General features: G+C 36.5%; 2 pseudogenes; one reads left to right on the top strand and one right to left on the bottom strand.

The window, feature by feature from the left end:
- The first annotated feature begins 307 nt into the window (after positions 1 to 307).
- Positions 308 to 2,786, top strand: LOC137943585 (LIM domain-containing protein PLIM2a-like; annotated as a pseudogene).
- A 2,335-nt stretch (positions 2,787 to 5,121) lies between these two features.
- Positions 5,122 to 7,038, bottom strand: LOC137943584 (transcription termination factor MTEF1, chloroplastic-like; annotated as a pseudogene).
- Between the last annotated feature and the right edge of the window lie 11,097 nt (positions 7,039 to 18,135).

Genomic DNA, 18,135 nt, shown 5'->3' with positions numbered 1-18,135 from the left:
GGAGATGGCGGAGTGAACGACATTGGTGGAGACCTTTCTTCTGTTCTTCATCTTCGTCGTCGTCTTCCCTGCCTTCGCTTCTTCGGCTGGGGTCCATTTCCCATTTATTGGAGACGGTGGAGAGGGTGGAGGTGACGGTGGCGGTTTTGGAGTCTCAGAATGGGCGAGGGTGAGGATAGGGAGGAAACCGAAGGTGAGGTTGAGATAAAAATTGTTGGGGTGGAGGGGTTGGTACCCAAGAACCTGGCCTACCTCTTTGCAGAGCATCTGTTTGTTTATTTGTTCCTTCGAGTTTTGATTTTTCAAGATGGCTTTCATTGGGACTCTTGAGAAGTGCAAGGTGTTGAAACCAGTTGCGCTAAAACCTCGAGGCTGTTGAAACCAGTTGCTCTAAAAGATTGACCTGTTAGAGAAGGCGCAACGTGAATATTAAAGACAAGCAAAGGGCCAATTCCAATACTCCCCCGCATGTGCGACGCCCACAACACGGGCAACCCCCACAAACCGGGGGACCAAATTTGTCAACACAAATATTGGGGGCAACAGGATTCGAACATACGACCAACCTGCTCTGATACCATGTTACTTACCATTGCGCCAAAAGATCGGTCTGTTGGGTTGTATTGGCTAGCCACTGTCATGGTATCAGAACTGGGCATGCTACGTCCCGCGTTCGAATCCCGTGAGAGTTTATGAAATCTATCAGATACAAGCAAAGCAACTCAGATCATACTCTCTTCCTGAAATATAACAAAGAGGCCATCACAGCTCTTATTGTATATGTTGATGATATGATAGTAACTGGGAATGATCCAGAAAAAAAGAAATCATTGCAAAGTCGTCTGGCTAGAGAATTTGAAATGAAGGATCTTGGCTACTTAAAATATTTTCTTGGCATTGAAGTGTCCAGATCCAAGGAAGGAATTTTTCTATCTCAACGAAAATATGCTTTGGATTTATTAAAGGAAACTGGAATGACAACATGTAGTCCAGTCAGTACTCCTATGGAAGAAAATCTAAAACTAGGAATACATCCAGATCAAGTTCCTGCTAACAAGGAGCGTTATCAGAGACTAGTTGGGGGGTTAATGTATCTTGCACATACTCGACCAGACTTAGCTTATGTACTAAGTGTGGTTGGTCAATTTATGCAATCACCAAGTGAAGAACATATGAATGTCGTTAACCGTATCCTGCGCTACTTGAAATCATCTCCAGGGAAAGGAATTTTATTTAAAAAGGGAGGTGACTTGAAAATTGAAGGTTATACCGATGCCAATTGGGCTGGGTCAATAGAAGATCGACGGTCTACATCTGGATACTTTACATTTGTAGGTGGAAATTTGGTCACTTGGAGAAGTAAGAAACAAGAGGTGGTGGCTAGATCTTCAGCTGAAGCCGAATATAGGGGAATGGCCAAGGCAATATGTGAATTATTATGGATCAAAAATCTGATACAAGAACTACATATTGAGCAGACAAGTCCTATGAAATTATATTGTGACAATAAGGCCACATGTGATATTGCCCACAACCCAGTCCAGCATGATAGAACTAAACATGTTGAAGTTGATAGACACTTTATTAAAGAAAAGTTAGAAGCAAGAATCATTGAAGCCCCTCATGTTCGATCTGAGGATCAGCTTGCCGATGTGCTAACCAAGGCAGTGTCTTACCGAGCTTTTAACAAATGTCTTGACAAGTTGGGCATAAGTGATATCTATGCACCAACTTGAGGGGGAGTGTTAAGATTTACTTTAAGATTTATTTCCTTAAAGAGAAATCATGTAAATATTCTGTAAATCCGGTGATTATGTAATCCCGTTAATCACTCATAAGTCTTCCATGTATATTCTGTAAAACGGCTATTTAAGCCGACGATGTGAATGAGAAATCACAATTGAATGTGAATTATTATTTTTAAAAAAAGCCTCGAGGTTTTAGCGCAACTGGTTTCAACACAAGGCATGTGATAGGACCGTTTACATTGTTGCAATGTTATCTGCTGATGGTGTGGCATATCACATGACCTGCTTCAAATGCAGCCATTGTGGAGAGCTCCTTGTGGTTAGTATTTTTGTATTAGGATCACAAATAAGCTTTTTTTTTTCTTGTTGTTCTGGGAAGAAGTGTTGTATTGTTGAAATCAGTATGACCCATTTGAAATAACCTTATCTGTTTTTTTTTTTCCATTAATTATGCTGATGATGTATATCTTTAGATGAGTAACTACTCTTCCATGGACGGAGTCCTCTACTGCAAGCCTCATTTTGAACAGCTCTTCAAGGAGACATGAAGTTTCTCCAAGAATTTCCAACATGAGGATTTATGCTCTTTCCCTACATGGGTTTTTTCATACTTGAAACTCTCTCTCTCTCTCTCTCTCTCTCTCTCTCTTTCTTTTGTGGGTATTTTTTTCATGTGTACAGTTTTATGACTTTCCAGATAGAAAACCTTCTAAAAAGTCTAATGATCTGGTAGGTTGTATCATTATCTTCTACAATGGAGTTTTTCTTCACTTTACTTGTCCAGAATGCTCACACGTGTTGGATCATTTACCTCACAGAGTAGGCAGCCCCGCAAATTGTCTTCCTTCTTCGCTGGGACCCAAGACAAATGTGCCACTTGCCAGAAAACAGCATATCCATTTGAAAAGGTCTGTCACTTTTTTTGTTCTCTTGTATCGATCCAAATGATTTTGGTTTTCATATATATGTGCTAATAAGAGATTCATATAACTACTGTATTTTTAGGAATTTGTTTGTGCATTGGAACAAAATAAATGAAACATTCAATGACTTTGGGGTAATTTTCTCTTTTGTCAAGATTCTTCTGTGAGATGTCTAGCACATACCTAAAAAGAAATCATGATGACCAGAGATATGAAAGTTAACTAGATTAACTGTCACAATACCTAGTTTGTTCACCAATTCCTATTTTTTATTTTTTATGAAATGGTGAAATTATTAAGCGGCTAAAAGCAATCCCAAACAGAGAGGACCATTCAAGCAATAAGGAAGGAGACCCAGAAACAAAGGACGAACGAGAGAGACCATCTTTGGCAAGAGAATCGGCTAGGGAATTGGCTTCTCTGAGTAAACTCTGCTGCAGTACCAGGGGAGTCTCAGAAAGAGGAGGCAGCACAAGATGAAAGCCAAGAAGCAAAAGAAGCTGAAACAGGAGGCAACAACAGAGCAGGAGCTTTCAAATTTTCACCAATATTTATCATGGTCGTTTTGGTTGCTTTTCTTTTTTCCATCCTTCACTATATTTTTCTAAATTCATTTCACCCAGACCAAATCCTAATCGGTTTTGCATTGGGCAAGTTTCCACATCCATTAGACAAAATGGATTGGATATCTCTTGAATCTTCGGATGAGATGCAACTTGAAAGCAATAAATCTTCTCCTCTTGTAGGATGACACTCTGGCCTTGCAACCTTGTATCAACAATTCATTGAACTTCAGAAACATATTTTTTCCTTTTCTTCTTATCTGAAATAGCAGGAAATTTTTTTAATGGCTAGTGCACTGGGTTTTAAAATCCTGGATATACTCTTAATGCTTAAAGTGAATTTCATTAAATTTAGAGTTGTAATAAGATAAAATTATATTCATATTGGCTCTTGGTTGTGGGAGTTGTAATAGGTCAACAAAGGTGGGGTGGCAGATACTTTCTTCTGGGGGTCATGGTGGAGCCAAAATTTTTCTTTGGGGAGATAATCTAATGTTATGCAGTAAAATAAATTTTATTTACTTTGAAAATTAATGATTTTTAGAATAATTATAAAAATGAATGTTAAAAACAGAAAGGAACAAAAACCCAATGTTTAATCTTTTGTTACCAAACTTCATTTACTTTCAATACTACTTTTTTGGATCAAGGATTATTAAAATGACTAGGAAAAAGACAAGCCTTGAAATCCACTAGTATATTGTTCTACAACTTGAGCATGATATATTCATAAGAAGCAGAATAATCAAATTATCATAGGGATTACTATTGCTCAATTCGAAGTTGAACTACCTCTAGAATTTCAAAAAAGGAAACAAATGTTTGATTCCTCGCTTTTCTCCATGCTTGTTACTTCCTTTGCCTTTCTATTAGATCTATGATATGGTATTTGTCTTAGGGTGTGTGTGTGCCAATACAAAAATATAGGAAGAAAATTTCCCGTTGACTAAAATTTTCTCGCATTTGCACCATTTTTGGGGACTAGAAAATTTCCTCATGATTCTTTTTGATTCCTCTCATCTTTAAGAAATGTTAAAAAGGATTAGAAAATAAGTTTCCACTTGCTCAAATAGGAAACAATAGGAAAAATAAACCAAGAAACACTAAAGTGGTTCTTGATCATTTACCTCTTACTTTTAAGATAAAGTAAGATAAAATTGTTTGCATTTTTATCAACATCTTCCCAAGTTACTTCGACTTGAGGTAATCCATCCCAGTTTGAGGTAGTGTACTAGTCAAGCAAATTTAGCTCTTGGGTTTGATAGTTCGATCTGAATTTACCTTTGGGGTGGTTAGTGCACTTATATGGGAGAAGAAAAATGGAAAGTGAAAGAATTAGGAAAGTGGAACATTTTTTAATGTTAGTGTGCTGGGCGGAAAATGCACTGGAAAGTACTTTCTTGTGTTAGTGCACAAAATGAAAAATGTAGTGGAAAAAAAAGAATTAGTTACTTTTATATTATACCTAAAAAAATAATATACCTAAACAAATAATAAACATAAACAAACATGGTTACTTTTTTAATTAGTATTAAAAATATTAACATAATAAATAATTAAATAGGGTATTTTATTAATAAATCAAAATAGATTGTACTTTAATCTCAATGTCAATATCACCTCACCAACATGCAATTCCTAAGCCTCTTCCTAATACTACAATATTGTTGTTCCAGCATTATCTAACAAATTTATTTCAAGGAAACTAGTCTAAGCCAAGCATAAGCCAACAACCAAGTGACTAATCCAAGTAATTTTAATGAAGTAGGGTGAAGACTTCAATTCAAACTCAAGATTGAGTAAACTTTCATCCCTTCAGCTAGGCTCTCAAATAAATTAATATCTGAATAACATGAATTTCTTCATCATCCTTGTTTATTTTGATATTCACAATTGAACACCAGGCTTTATCTTCCGATCCATGCTAAAAGAGAAATATTGCGGAAACTTATTCAATTCCTTTAATTCTCCATTCATTTCATTCAAGAAATAATTGACTTTCAGTCTGAAATTCTTCTCTACACTAAACGTCAACAAGCCAGGCGACCTCAAGACCATTTTCACGGTCTACACTAAACTCTGCAAATACTCGAGCTTGGGAGTCAAGGTTGACTTCACGCTAGACACTAGGAGAAGAGAATTTTTATAAGTGATCTTGTGAGGTCCCTCGAAACCCAATATTCGCAAGAAGAAAAGGGTCGTTCGAAGCTGATTAGGCACGTTGGAGATGAGTAGCCTCCTGCATCGAGTGATGGATATCTGAATATCCGCAAACGGAATTTGAACATGGGTTAGGAGAAATTCAAAAACGAGGAGGTCAGAGGTGGGCTTAGCGGTCAAGAGTTGTCGAAGCAGCCCGAGATTCGTCCCATATCATAATGATCAATACCGAAGTGTAGAAGACATTTTTCGGCAGATATGACACACTCGAGGGAGGTGGAGCTGAAATTAGGGTTTTTCTCGAGGGCCTCGGAGGTGTCGACATCGAGGCACTCTTGGTATAGGAGCTTTCGAGTGAGCGAGTGAAAGTGAATGAACAAGGTGAACCATCAGAATTATCTTTCACTCGTATTACATTGAAGCGACTGAAAATGAATTATATAGTTCATTCACTTGCACTGTCCCTCGTGTGTGATCACTAACAATTTTGGGTAAGTAACGAGGGTTAGTGCACTTTTGGTTCAAGTTCAAGTTTAAGTTCAAGTTCAAGTGAATGAGCAAGTTCAAATTCATGTAAAATTTGGTGTTAGTGTGGACGAGTTCAAATGCACTGGAAAAAAAAGTTTGCAGTATTAGTGCCTAAAATGAAAATTATGATGTAAAGAAGAGAATGAGTAACTTTTTATAATATACCTAAACAAATAATTAACCAAAACAAACATGGTTACTATACTAATAAGTAATTTAATGTAGTATTAAAATATATTAATATACTAATTAATTAAATAAGATATTTCATTAATAAATGATTGTAGTTTGTTGTAAATTAATACAATAATTATGTGTGACAAATAATTGTGTACTAATTAATTATAAAAAATAGATAAAAAAGTAAAAAAACATAAATGAATATAATAAATAAATAAATTATTTTATTAATAACATAAGAAATATTTTAACATAAAAATGGAATAATTAAAAATAATAATTGATCAAATGGATACTTTAACAATTTTTTAATTACCACTCTTAAATAGATAATTTAATATAGTAAAAAAATGAATATAATAAATAAATAATTTTATTAATAACAAAATATATTGACTTTCAATTGTAAGTCAGTTTCCATATATTACCCATTCACTGGGTGGCTTCCTAGGTAGATGGTGGTCATTAGTTGTAACTAGTAGCAATTACAACCTCTCCTCTCTTTGATGGAAAGGAGTTTAAGTTTGGATTTGACCTAGGTGAGGGATGCCTGGACATTGCCATCGATGAACCTCTGTGATAGATGAGACATCTTCAATCTCCAAAAACTGATCGTCGTGACGAGAGGTGCATTTTTTGTTTCAATTTTTATGAATTTCATCTATGTTAAGAAGTTCTTGAGTTGAAGTCTAACATTTTTGGTATCAAAGCTTTCCTCTCTGATCATGGTTTCATTTCCGTTGAGAAAAGTGAGTCAAGCTCTGTGCTCTCTGCACGCGTCGGCCAACGTTTCACAACCTGGCAACATGTGCGGAGTGGCATTGAATTCGTCGACGGACGACTCCCTTCATCCGTCATGTTCTTGGGGATCTGTGGCGAACGAGTGCCGCTGGTCAGAGTTGACGTCTGAAGGGGGGGGGAGACAGTCGCCGCCATCGATCACCCCTCTGAGCGTGGCTAGAGGTTGCAAACGACCACCATCTCGTGACAAATAAAAAAATAAAAGAAAAAGAAAAAAATGAAACATAAGTTCAGTTTCATTTAAATAATGAGTCAGGATTGAGTTGACACGGGTCAAGTTGGGGTTCGGATGGGTTGAACCGTGGGAGGACAAGTTGAGTTGGCTCGGCTTGCCCGTCACAACTCGCTAACCCACCTCAGTGCACAAAATCAAAATTTTGAGCCAGCGGGAATTCAAACCCGTGGATACAATTCTGACGCCAATGATCATTAAGCCCATTGCCCTTCATGTATTATCGTTGGATACACATTTAATACATATTTAAATCTATTTTTATGCAATTTTATTTTAATTCATATGATTTATATAATTATGCATGCACATATAGTTGTAATTGTGTATGCACATACAGTTGTATATTGTGCATGCACATACAGTTGTATATTGTGCATGCACATATAGTTGTATATTGTGCATATTCTGTAAATTTTTCAGTTATAAAATTTTTTATTTAGGTTGTAGGCTTGATTCATTTTTATACATATCTTATGTTGACCTAAATATAAGGAATTGATAATTGACATCAATTTTAGTCAATTATTTTTATGTCATATTTTTTGTATGCATTTGAATAATTGAGTAATTGCTCCAACATTCTTAATTATAAAAATATCTAGTGACATTAATTTAGTCACATAAAGTTAATGACATAAAAAATTGTGATTAATCATGCAGATATAATAATTTAACCCCCACAGGGTAAATGTTATATTTAAGTGATTAATTAGGAAGGGAAACAATTACTTTAAGATTCTAGTTGTCCACAAGCGTAGAATATTCCTTTATAAACAAATTTTTGGGTCCCATCATAAAGAGACATAAATCGCATGTGTTATAATCTATGCCCACAGGAAAGATTATAATGACGCGCTTATTTATTCATTTGAATTATTTACATGGGTAAATATTCAAAAAAATTGGCTTCATTACATGTTTGGTAAGCTTGTTGTCTACTTTACAGTTCTTCAAACTTTGTCTATTCCAAACCTTGATTCATCTATTATTCCCCTAAATGGAGAAAATTATATTGAGTGGAAAGAGAAAATTTTCCTGTTATTAGGGTGCATGGATCTTGACTTGACACTTCGAGTGGATGAACCTCCAAATCCCATGGAATCCAGTACCTAAATTGAGAAAACATCATTTAAACTTTGGGAACGATTCAATCGATTAGGTTTAATGTTTATTAAGTCTCATATTGGGAAGAGTATTCGTGGATCCATTCTTGAATGTGCCAAAGCAAAGAAATATCTTCAAGCTATTCAGGAACAGTTTGAGACTTCCGATAAGATATTAGTGAGCACCATGATAAACCAAATGTGTTCCATGAAATTTACTGGCATCGAGGGTGTGTGTGAGTACATCATGTAGATGCATGATATAGCCACAAGTCTAAAATCGAAGGAGATTGAGATGTCCGAGTTATTTTTGGTCCACTTCGTCCTAAACTCGCTTCCGTCTGAATAAGCACCCTTCAAAATCTCTTATAACACACATAAGGAGAAATAGTCAATTAATAATCTTTTGACCATGTGTGTACAAGAGGAAGGGAGGCTAAATCAGGAGAGGATCGAAAGTGCATATTGGACGACTCGAGACAAGAAACCTTTTACGAAAGGGAAGGGAAAATGCTTCTTAATAAAGAATATAAGGGCGGTGCCAAATGTTTCTTCTGCAAGAATAAATGACATATAAATAAAACTTGCCCCATGTTCAAGCATTGGCTTGAAAAGAAAGGTAATCTCATATCCTTAGTGTGTTTTGAATCTAATATGATTCATGCTTCTTATAACACTTTGCGGATTGATTCTGGTACTACAATCCATGTTGCCAACACCATGCAGGGTTTCTTGAACAACCGAAAACCGACACCAAGTGAATGTTCCATCTATTCAGGAAACAAAATGGGTTCACATGTGGAGGCGGTTGGAACTTACAGACTTGTCCTCAGTACTACCTTTGTATTAGACCTTGAAAGGACATTCCATGTTCCATCTTTTTCTAGAAATGTTATCTCAGTTCTTAAACTTTCGCCTTTTGGATTCAATTTTAATTTCCTTGGAAATTCCCTTCAATTGCATAAAGACTACGTTCTTGTTGAAAATTGAATTTTAGATGAAGGTTTGTTCAAACTTCTTTTAAACCTTTCATTTCACTGCAGTCTTACGATTGTGCATGGTATTAATGATGGCATTAAGTGTAGTGTTATAAATGAGAAATCCTCCATGTTGTGTCATAAGAGATTAGGTCATATCTCCATTGATAGAATTAAAAGATTAGTTAATGATGAAGTCCTTGAGGCTCTTGATTTTACTGATTTTATTACATGTATAGATTGCATTAAAGGAAAGCAAACTAACAAGTACAAGAAATGTGCCAGGAGGACTTTTGATGTCTTAGAAATAATACACAATGATATTTCAGGTCCTTATGATGCATGTGTCAATGGTCAAAAATATTTCATTACCTTCATTGATGACCATACACGATTCTTGACCAAGATTATTTGCAAGTGAAGTTACAAACACCAACTTAAGGGAGAGTGTTAAAAGATACCCACGTGTGTAGGGGTAGCATGACTAGTAAATAAGGATAACTTTCATAGTGATGGCATAAAATTTTAATTATGCAAATTGTTGTTGTTCTCTTATGTCTTTTTTTAAGCATGTAGCCCTAAAAACATTGTAGCATGTAAAGCCTCTTCCACTTGGCTCAAATTCGTCTATACACCTCTCTCTCTTTTCCGCTTTCTTCTCTCCCTTGATTTCATCTCTCCTCTCTCCCAAGAGTTAGAATTCCTCTCTTCTCTCCATCCCTTGAGATCTTTTGTGTTTATGCCTTGTCCCTATAAATCAATATTACAAGAGTCTCACAAGAAGATGTCTCACAGAAGAATCTCAGTTAAAGGTGTTTTAGTTATGTTAGTCTCTTATTTATGTTCAGTTGTTCAATTGGTCTAGGACTATTATTTTAATGTTTACTTTGGGTGTAACTGGGATAAGGATAGTTTAATTATAATTGGATTTTACTTGTTTCCTCTATTATAAACAAAGGTTCATTGTATTCAAATTACATCAAGTCAATGAAAATTTTCACTTTCCCAGATATTCAACGAGTCTTATTACATTACAAGCTTCCACGGCCTAAGTGAGAAAACATGGTAACACTAATGGTACACATCTTTCCATCGAATCATTTCTCAATAAAACAGAAAAATAGCACACAAACGGGCATTTTCCACTAAACAACTGGAGACCTTGGCAAAGTATTAGTATTTGGAGAATCACCTCAAAAATTGTTTTTTGGTTGTCTGTTAAGTTGGGTCCAAGGCCTATCCCAAAATGACTAGCCAACTTTGGAAACCTCTTTCCCAACTAATAAATTCAAAATCTTTATACTCACTATTCCATGTGGGACTATTACTTAATACTCTCCCTCATGTGTAGGTTATTTTTTTGTGGCTCTACTAGTGGATAATTTAGGTGTAGGCCATCTTTTGTGGCTCTTCAAGTAGATAATTTTAGGTGTATACCCTCTTTTGTGGCTCTACAAGTGGATAATTTAGGTGTAGGCCACTTTTGTGGCTCAACAAGTGGATAGTTTAGGTGGCCCACTTTTGTGGCTCTACAAGTAGATAGTTTAGGTGTAGGCCCTCTTTTGTGGCTCTACAAGTAGATAGTTTAGGTGTAGCCCCTCTTTTGTGGCTCTACAAATGAATAGTTTAGGTGTAGGCCCCCTTTTGTGGCTCTACTGAAATCATCAATGAACGACACAAAATACTTAAAAAATAATGGGTTAAGAACACGACATGCACCCCATACATCAGAGTGGACTAATTCAAACAATTTGGTGTTTTGTCTAGAACTAACTAGGAAACTAGAGCGACGATGCTCTCCCAACTGACAGGATTCTTGAGCAAATGAAATATCATTTAGCAGAGAAAGAAAAAACTGACGCAACTTAGCTAGTGAGAGATATCCCAAGCATAGATGTCACAAGTAAGAAGAATCTGCAATAGTGAGAGCTAACAAGGACACTCTTACTACATATGGATGTTCCTAAATCTTTTTGGAGAGATGCAATTTTAGATTCATGCTACGTGGTTAATCGCATGCCCTCATCTGTTTTGAGTGGTCAAGTTCCTCTTCAGAATTTAAAACCTAATTGTAAATTGTTTGGTGTGGCTCCTCGTGTTTTTGGATGTACCTGTTTTGTTCATATGTTTGGAACTACGATCAATAAGTTGTCACCTCGTTCTATCAAATGTGTTTTTTTTTTTGGATATTCTCGTCGATAAAAAAGATACAAATGTTATGATCCTATTCGATTGAAGTCATATGTGTCAGTTGATGCAACCTTCTTTGAACATACCCCATATTTTTCATCATCTACTAAGTTTTTTATATCACCTGAATCTCTTTCAGACAATCTTGTTCATGTTGCAATTTTGGATGTACCAACGTCATTGAGTTATTCATTGCCTCTTCCTGTTTACAACTGTCGCTCTCGTATTCTTGCAGTGCCACCAACAACTACCTCTACAAAGCTCTCTACTTATTATCCACTAGCTTCCTCATTGCCTGCAGATCCTGTTGTCTCTAATTTGGACCTACCTATTAGTATACGAAAAGGTAAACGGTCTTGTACTTCTCATCCGTTATCCAACTATGTGTATCCCCATCCTTCAGGTCCTTTGTTATGTCGTTGTTTACTTCTCATATACCTTGTTCAATGCAGCAAACTTTGTGTTCTCCAGAATGGAAACAAGTAATAGATGATGAGATGTGTGCTTTGGTGTCTCAGGGAACATGGCATCTATGTGATCCACCTGTAGGAGTAGCTATTGTGGGGGTGTTGTTATGTTGGAAGATGGGTTCAAGCCCATGAGCTCAAGACAAGAAGCCCACGTCAAAGGAGTGGCATATGTGTAAAATATGGTATTTTCCATAAAGATGGCATAGAAGTATAAATATGTGTTCTTTTTGTCTTTTGTTTTATCAAGTTGTAGCCCTAAGGGCATTGTAAAACTATAAATAAAGGTATTGGCTAAGAGGTAGGGCATTGAAGCACTCTCCTCTCTTTCCACAAATTCATCTAGCCCTCATTTTTCTTTTTGACGCAACCCTCTTCTCCCTTAATCCAAACTCTCTCCTTCCACGTTCTTCTTCTTCTCTTCTCCTTCTCTCTTCTTCTTCTTCTTCTTTCTTATTGATCTAAAGTTCCTTTCATGAGGTCCTAAATTCTACATGGTATCAGAGCAAGGAGTTTAGGATCTCTTCATGGAGTTATTGTGAAATTTGTTTAAGAAGTTGTAATAGGAATTCAATCATGAAGAGATAAGTTCATACTCTTCTTATTTACGTTTTTTTTTTTTCCTTTTCTTATTTACATACTCATTTTTACTGTTTTTCTTTACTTCTTGAATTTTGAGTCACATCAAGTCAAAATAAATCTTTATATGTTGTAAAGATTTATTTCTATGACTAAATTGATGTTATCATCTTGACTCCTTGTATATCAATTACAAGAGTGATCAGGATCATTTGTTGTTTGCATCTTATTAAAATTGATGAGTGAAATTCAATTACCTTTATGTAATTTGGACCCATATCATTTGAGGTAGAATTCCAACACATGTTGTTGTATCTTTTCCTACTTAGGGTTGCTCATGGGTTTGTGTTATGTTGTTGAATGCCCATTATATGTTTGATGAAATTCCAGCAATCATTTACCCTTCGTAGTTCCGTTTTTTTTTAACTTCAACAATTGAATTTTTTTTACGTTGAAGTATCCCATGAGCTGAAGATAAATCTCTGCCAAGTGTCTTGGTTTGTCGTTAAATTTTCTCTAAATTTTTGTCTATTGCTCATTTGTGTTGGAGTTTGGATTAAGGCCTACTCGGTTGCATCTACTTTCTTCTCTTTGTTCTTATAAATACAAGAGAAGTTGAGTGATGGCTAGATGTTATTATCACTTTCTAAAGGCACAAATTTGTTGATAATTTGGTGTTTGCCCTTGTGAAAGAAATTAGTTCTTGTTCTCTTTTATTGATAATTGATTTGGTCTACGGGTTCTTCAAATTACATTGAGTAATTGTTCTTTGAAAAAGACCTTTTTCCCTTGACCTCCATATTTTACTTACCTCATCATGGAGATTGGATACAATAGTAATAAGAGTGATATACTCCGTATTACTACAATTCCACTTAGATGTCTCTCCAATTACATGAGCTAGCCACAATCGGTTCGGAGGATTCTTATTATTCGTGACCTCTTGAACCACATTGTTAACTTTCCTCCTTTGATTGATGAAGAAGATGTGTTCTACCACAAGTGGGTTAAGGATGATAACATGGTGATAAGTTGGCTCATTAATAGCATGGAAGAGTAGGTGGCCAACAATGTGGTCCAATTGGAAACCGCAAAGAACATATGGGACATTTGTGCCAAGTTTTACTCAAACACTGCTTTATTACAAAAAATATATGATGTATTACAAAACATGCTACATACGAAACATGGAGATAACATTCATGAATTTTTGGCTTGGTTTTGAGGTCTTCTTCAAGAATGAAAACTAGCTTAGCCATATTCCACTGATATTGTCGTTCAAGAACGACAAAGAGAAGTTTTGGCAGCAACCATTTGCTTATCGAATATTAAACCATACCTTGAGGTGGCCAAAACTCAGCTTCTAAGTTCTTCTGCTCTTCCATCCTTCGATGATATTAGTGCTACATTACTTCGGATACCGGATCCATCCCCTCCTTCTCCTATTGATGCTCCATCGGCGATGTTTTTTGGCAATTGGGGAACATCTTCTTCATCCCAAGGACGGGGCAGAAATATGAGAGGGTCGAACTATGAGAGGGGCTGAAAATAAAGGTGGTAGAATGGGTCAGAATTCTTTCCGTATTGAGCCTCAACTTTACACTTATTGTGGCCGTCAGAACCACCTTCTGGCATCATACTGGAAACCTCATGGCAAACCTGATTGAGCCACAGCTAACCCAGTCTCGATTAACTTTGAGAAAAATGAAGATAAGGCTGAATCATCATCTAGAAATGTGACTCTGACGGCTGAGGACTATGTTGCATTTCAGAAAATGAAGTCCTTCATGGAATCCTCTATTCCCTCATCATCTATTGTTGTCACTACTATTGCCTCAGGTATGCTTTTTTCCTCTTCTTCCTCTTCCTCTTGGATCATCGACTCTGGGGCCTCCAAACATCTATTAGGTAACAAACACTTGTTGCAGTCCTTATCTCCTTGTTATCCTCATAAATTCGTTACTATTGCTGATGGTACCCAAACCAAGGCCCTTGGCAAAGGTTCCTCCTCTCTTACTTCATCTATTCCCCTTCAAGATATTTTGTTTGTTCCTCAATTTCTTTTAAATTTGCTCTCGGTTAGCCAATTGACCAAATAATTAAATTGCTCTATCACCTTCTCACCGTCTTCTTGTGTCTTTCAGGATCTCACTACGAAGCGGGTGATTAGTGGCGGCCATGAAAAGGGGGGTTTGTACTATTTCACTCTTCCACCATTAGTTGCATTATTGTCCACTACATCTGAGGCCCAACTTTGGCACAACCGATTTGGTCATTCGTCTACCCCTTCACTCCGTTCTTTGGTTCCATCTTTAAAAGGACTTTCTAATTTCAATTGTAAGGTTTGTCAATTAAGTAAACATGCCAGAAGTACATAATCTCCTCGTCTTACAACTACAAGTATTGCTCCGTTTGAGCTAATACATTCTGATGTATGGGGCCCTTTATGTGTCTCAAATATTTCCCAAGTTAAATATTTTGTCATTTTTTTTATGATTTTACTCGAGTGACTTAGTTATATCTATTTACAGAGCGTTTTGGAACTCTTCCTTTGTTTAAAAATTTTCATGCTATATGGTCTTGACACAATTTGGGAAAAAAATTCAAACTCTTAGATCTGATAATGCTAAGGAATACATGTTTCATGACTTCAAATCATTTTGTAAGAGTAATGGGTTTATTCATCAAACATCATGTGCCTATACTCCTCAACAAAATGGTATTGTTGAAAGGAAGAATCGTCATCTTCTTGAAGTTGCTTGGGGCCTCATCTACTCCATGAAGGTACCCTATTTCTATTGGCCTCATGCTATACTTACGACATGTTTTCTCATTAATAGGTTACATTCATCAATCCTTCATCATAAAACTCATTACTCTGTGTTATTTAATGGTGAAGATCATTTTTCTCTTCCTTTGAAAATGTTTGGATGTACGTGTTTTCTTCATGTTACATCTCCACATAAAATAAACTTGATCATCGGTCTATGAAGTGCATTTTTTTGGGATACTCTTGCACCCAGAAAGTTTATGTTTATTACAATCCTACCCTTCGGAGGATGTTTATCTCTAGGGATGTGACTTTCTTTGAGGACACTCCCTTTTACTCCTCCCATGATGCTCCTCCAGGATGCATTTATCCTTCTACTACTCCTTGTCCGCTTGTGCCGTTCAATCTTGAAGTGGATCCATCCCCTGATGCACCGATCGTACCTTCACCTGTGGAGTTGTCGGATCCACCCGAGGTAAGTCCTTCTCCTCCTATGTATGGGCCTGAATTTGATACTCAGCCTATTGCTTTAAGAAAAGAACGTCGCTCTTGTACTACTTCGCATCCTATCTCAAATTTTATGTCTCACCATCGCTTGTCTTCCGAGTGTTTTCAGTTTCTTGCGTCCCTTTCTTCTACTTCCGTTCCGTAGTCGTATCAGGAGGCCCTGAGACATCCAGGATGGAAGGCGGCCATGGATAAAGAAATACACGCCTTATACGAAAACCAAACCTGGTACTTAACATCACTCCCGAAAGGTAAAAGACCGGTTGGTTGTCGATGGATTTTTTTGGTGAAACATAATCCGGATGGATCGGTTGCTCGTCTTAAAGCTCGACTGGTTGCTAAGGGCTATACGTAGTGCTATGGGGTAGATTATGAGGAGACCTTCTCTCCAGTTGTAAAATTAAATTCGGTACGCATCATCTTATCTATTGCTGCTAACTCCTCATGGCCCGTCTATCAGTTGGATGTTAAAAATGATTTTTTAAATGGTGATATCAGTGAGGAAATTTATATGGTTCAACCACCTGGTTATGTGGTTGAGAGGGAGTCAGTATGCCGATTAAAAAAGTCTTTATATGGGCTTAAGCAATCCCCTCGGGCTTGGTTTGATAAATTTAGTCAAACACTCCTACGGTTTGGTTTTCATCGATGCTCAGTTAATCATTCCGTATATTATAAAGATACGGTCAAAGGGAAAATATTATTGGTCGTATACGTGGATGATATTATCTTAACCGGTGATGATGCTTTGAGTATACAAGAGGTGAAGCAGATGATATGTCAGGAATTCAAGACTAAAGACCTTGGTATGCTTAAATATTTTTTGGGTATAGAAGTTCTTCAATCCAAACATGGGATAATATTGTCTCAAAGAAAATATGTCTTGGATCTCCTTGAAGAAACAGGAATGAAGAGTTATAGACCAGTTGACACACCTATGGATACAAATGTAAAATTATGTGTCACAAATGAAAAAGATATTGATATTAGCAAATATCAAAGACTCGTGGGAAAACTGATTTATCTCACAGTAACTAGGCCAGACATATCATATGTTGTAAGTGTGGTGAGTCAATTCATGCACAAACCACAAATTACCCACAAGTAGGCTTTAGAGAGAATATTACGTTATAAAAGGAGCTCCAGGAAGAGGATTGTTGTATAAAAAACATAGGCACTTCAACATAGAAGGCTTCTCATATGCAGATTGGGCTGGATCTCCTGATGATAAAAAATTTACATCAGGATATTGTACTTTGGTTGGGGGAAACTTGGTTACATATAAAAGTAAGAAGCAAAATGTGGTTGCAAGATCTAGCGCCGAAGCAAAATACAGAGCTATGGCCCATACCGTTAGTGAACTTTTATGGATCAGGACCCTTCTTACCGAACTAGGTTTTTATAAAAAGGGGTCCATGAATCTGCATTGTTATAATCAAGCAGCCATTCATATCACTTCAAATCCAATTTTTCATTAAAGAACTAAATATATTGAGATGGATTGTCATTTTATACGGGAGAAGTTTCAAGCAGGAATAATCTCTTTCAAACATGTGTCATCTCAAGAGCAAGTTGCTGATATTGCTGATATTCTCACTAAACCTGTTGCATCTAAAATCCTATCATTTATATGTGGCAAGCAGGGTATTTATGATGTTTTTTCTCTTCCAGCTTGAGGGGGAGTGTTGGAAGATGGGATCAAGTCCACGAGCTCAAGACAAAAAGCCTACACGTCAAAGGAGTGGCATATGTGTAAAATATGGTACTTTCCATAAATATGACATAGAAGTGTAAATATGTGTTTCTTTTATGTCTTTTGTTTTATCAAGTTGTAGCTCTAAGAGCATTGTAAAACTATAAATAAAGGTATTGGCTAAGAGGTAGGGCATTGAAGCACTCTCCTCTCTTTCCACAAATTCGTCCAACCCTCATTTTTCTTTTTGACGCAACCCTCTTCTCCCTTAATCCAAACTCTATCATTCCATGTTCTTCTTCTTCTCTTCTCCCTCTCTTCTCCTTGTTCTTCTTTCTTGTTGATCTAAAGTTCCTTTCATGAGATCCTAAATTCTACAAGGTTTATACTATTAAATATAATGTTTATGACTCTATTGAATAGTACAAAACTTGACTGGTAGCGAAAAGGTATACACAAACTTTTGGAGTTGATGTCTTTGAGGCATTGGTCTGACTTACTTCGGTATGTTAATAAGGGTTGGCTTCTCTTTCAACTCAATGTGAAAAATATTTTTCTATATGGTGATCTACATGAGGAAGTGTATATGGAGCAACCTCCTGGGTATGTTGCTCAAGGGGAGATAAAAAAGGGGTGTAAATTGTAGAAGACTATTTATGAACTTAAATAAAGTCCACAAGCCTAGTTTGAAAAGTTTAGTGATGTGATACT

The sequence above is a fragment of the Aristolochia californica genome, unplaced genomic scaffold (assembly GCF_029961685.1).
Source record: "Aristolochia californica isolate CCGP_79_NKW_82.1479 unplaced genomic scaffold, dmAriCali1.0.hap1 SCAF_11, whole genome shotgun sequence".
Taxonomy (NCBI): domain Eukaryota; kingdom Viridiplantae; phylum Streptophyta; class Magnoliopsida; order Piperales; family Aristolochiaceae; genus Aristolochia; species Aristolochia californica.
This window is presented reverse-complemented; position numbering and strand designations above follow the sequence as displayed.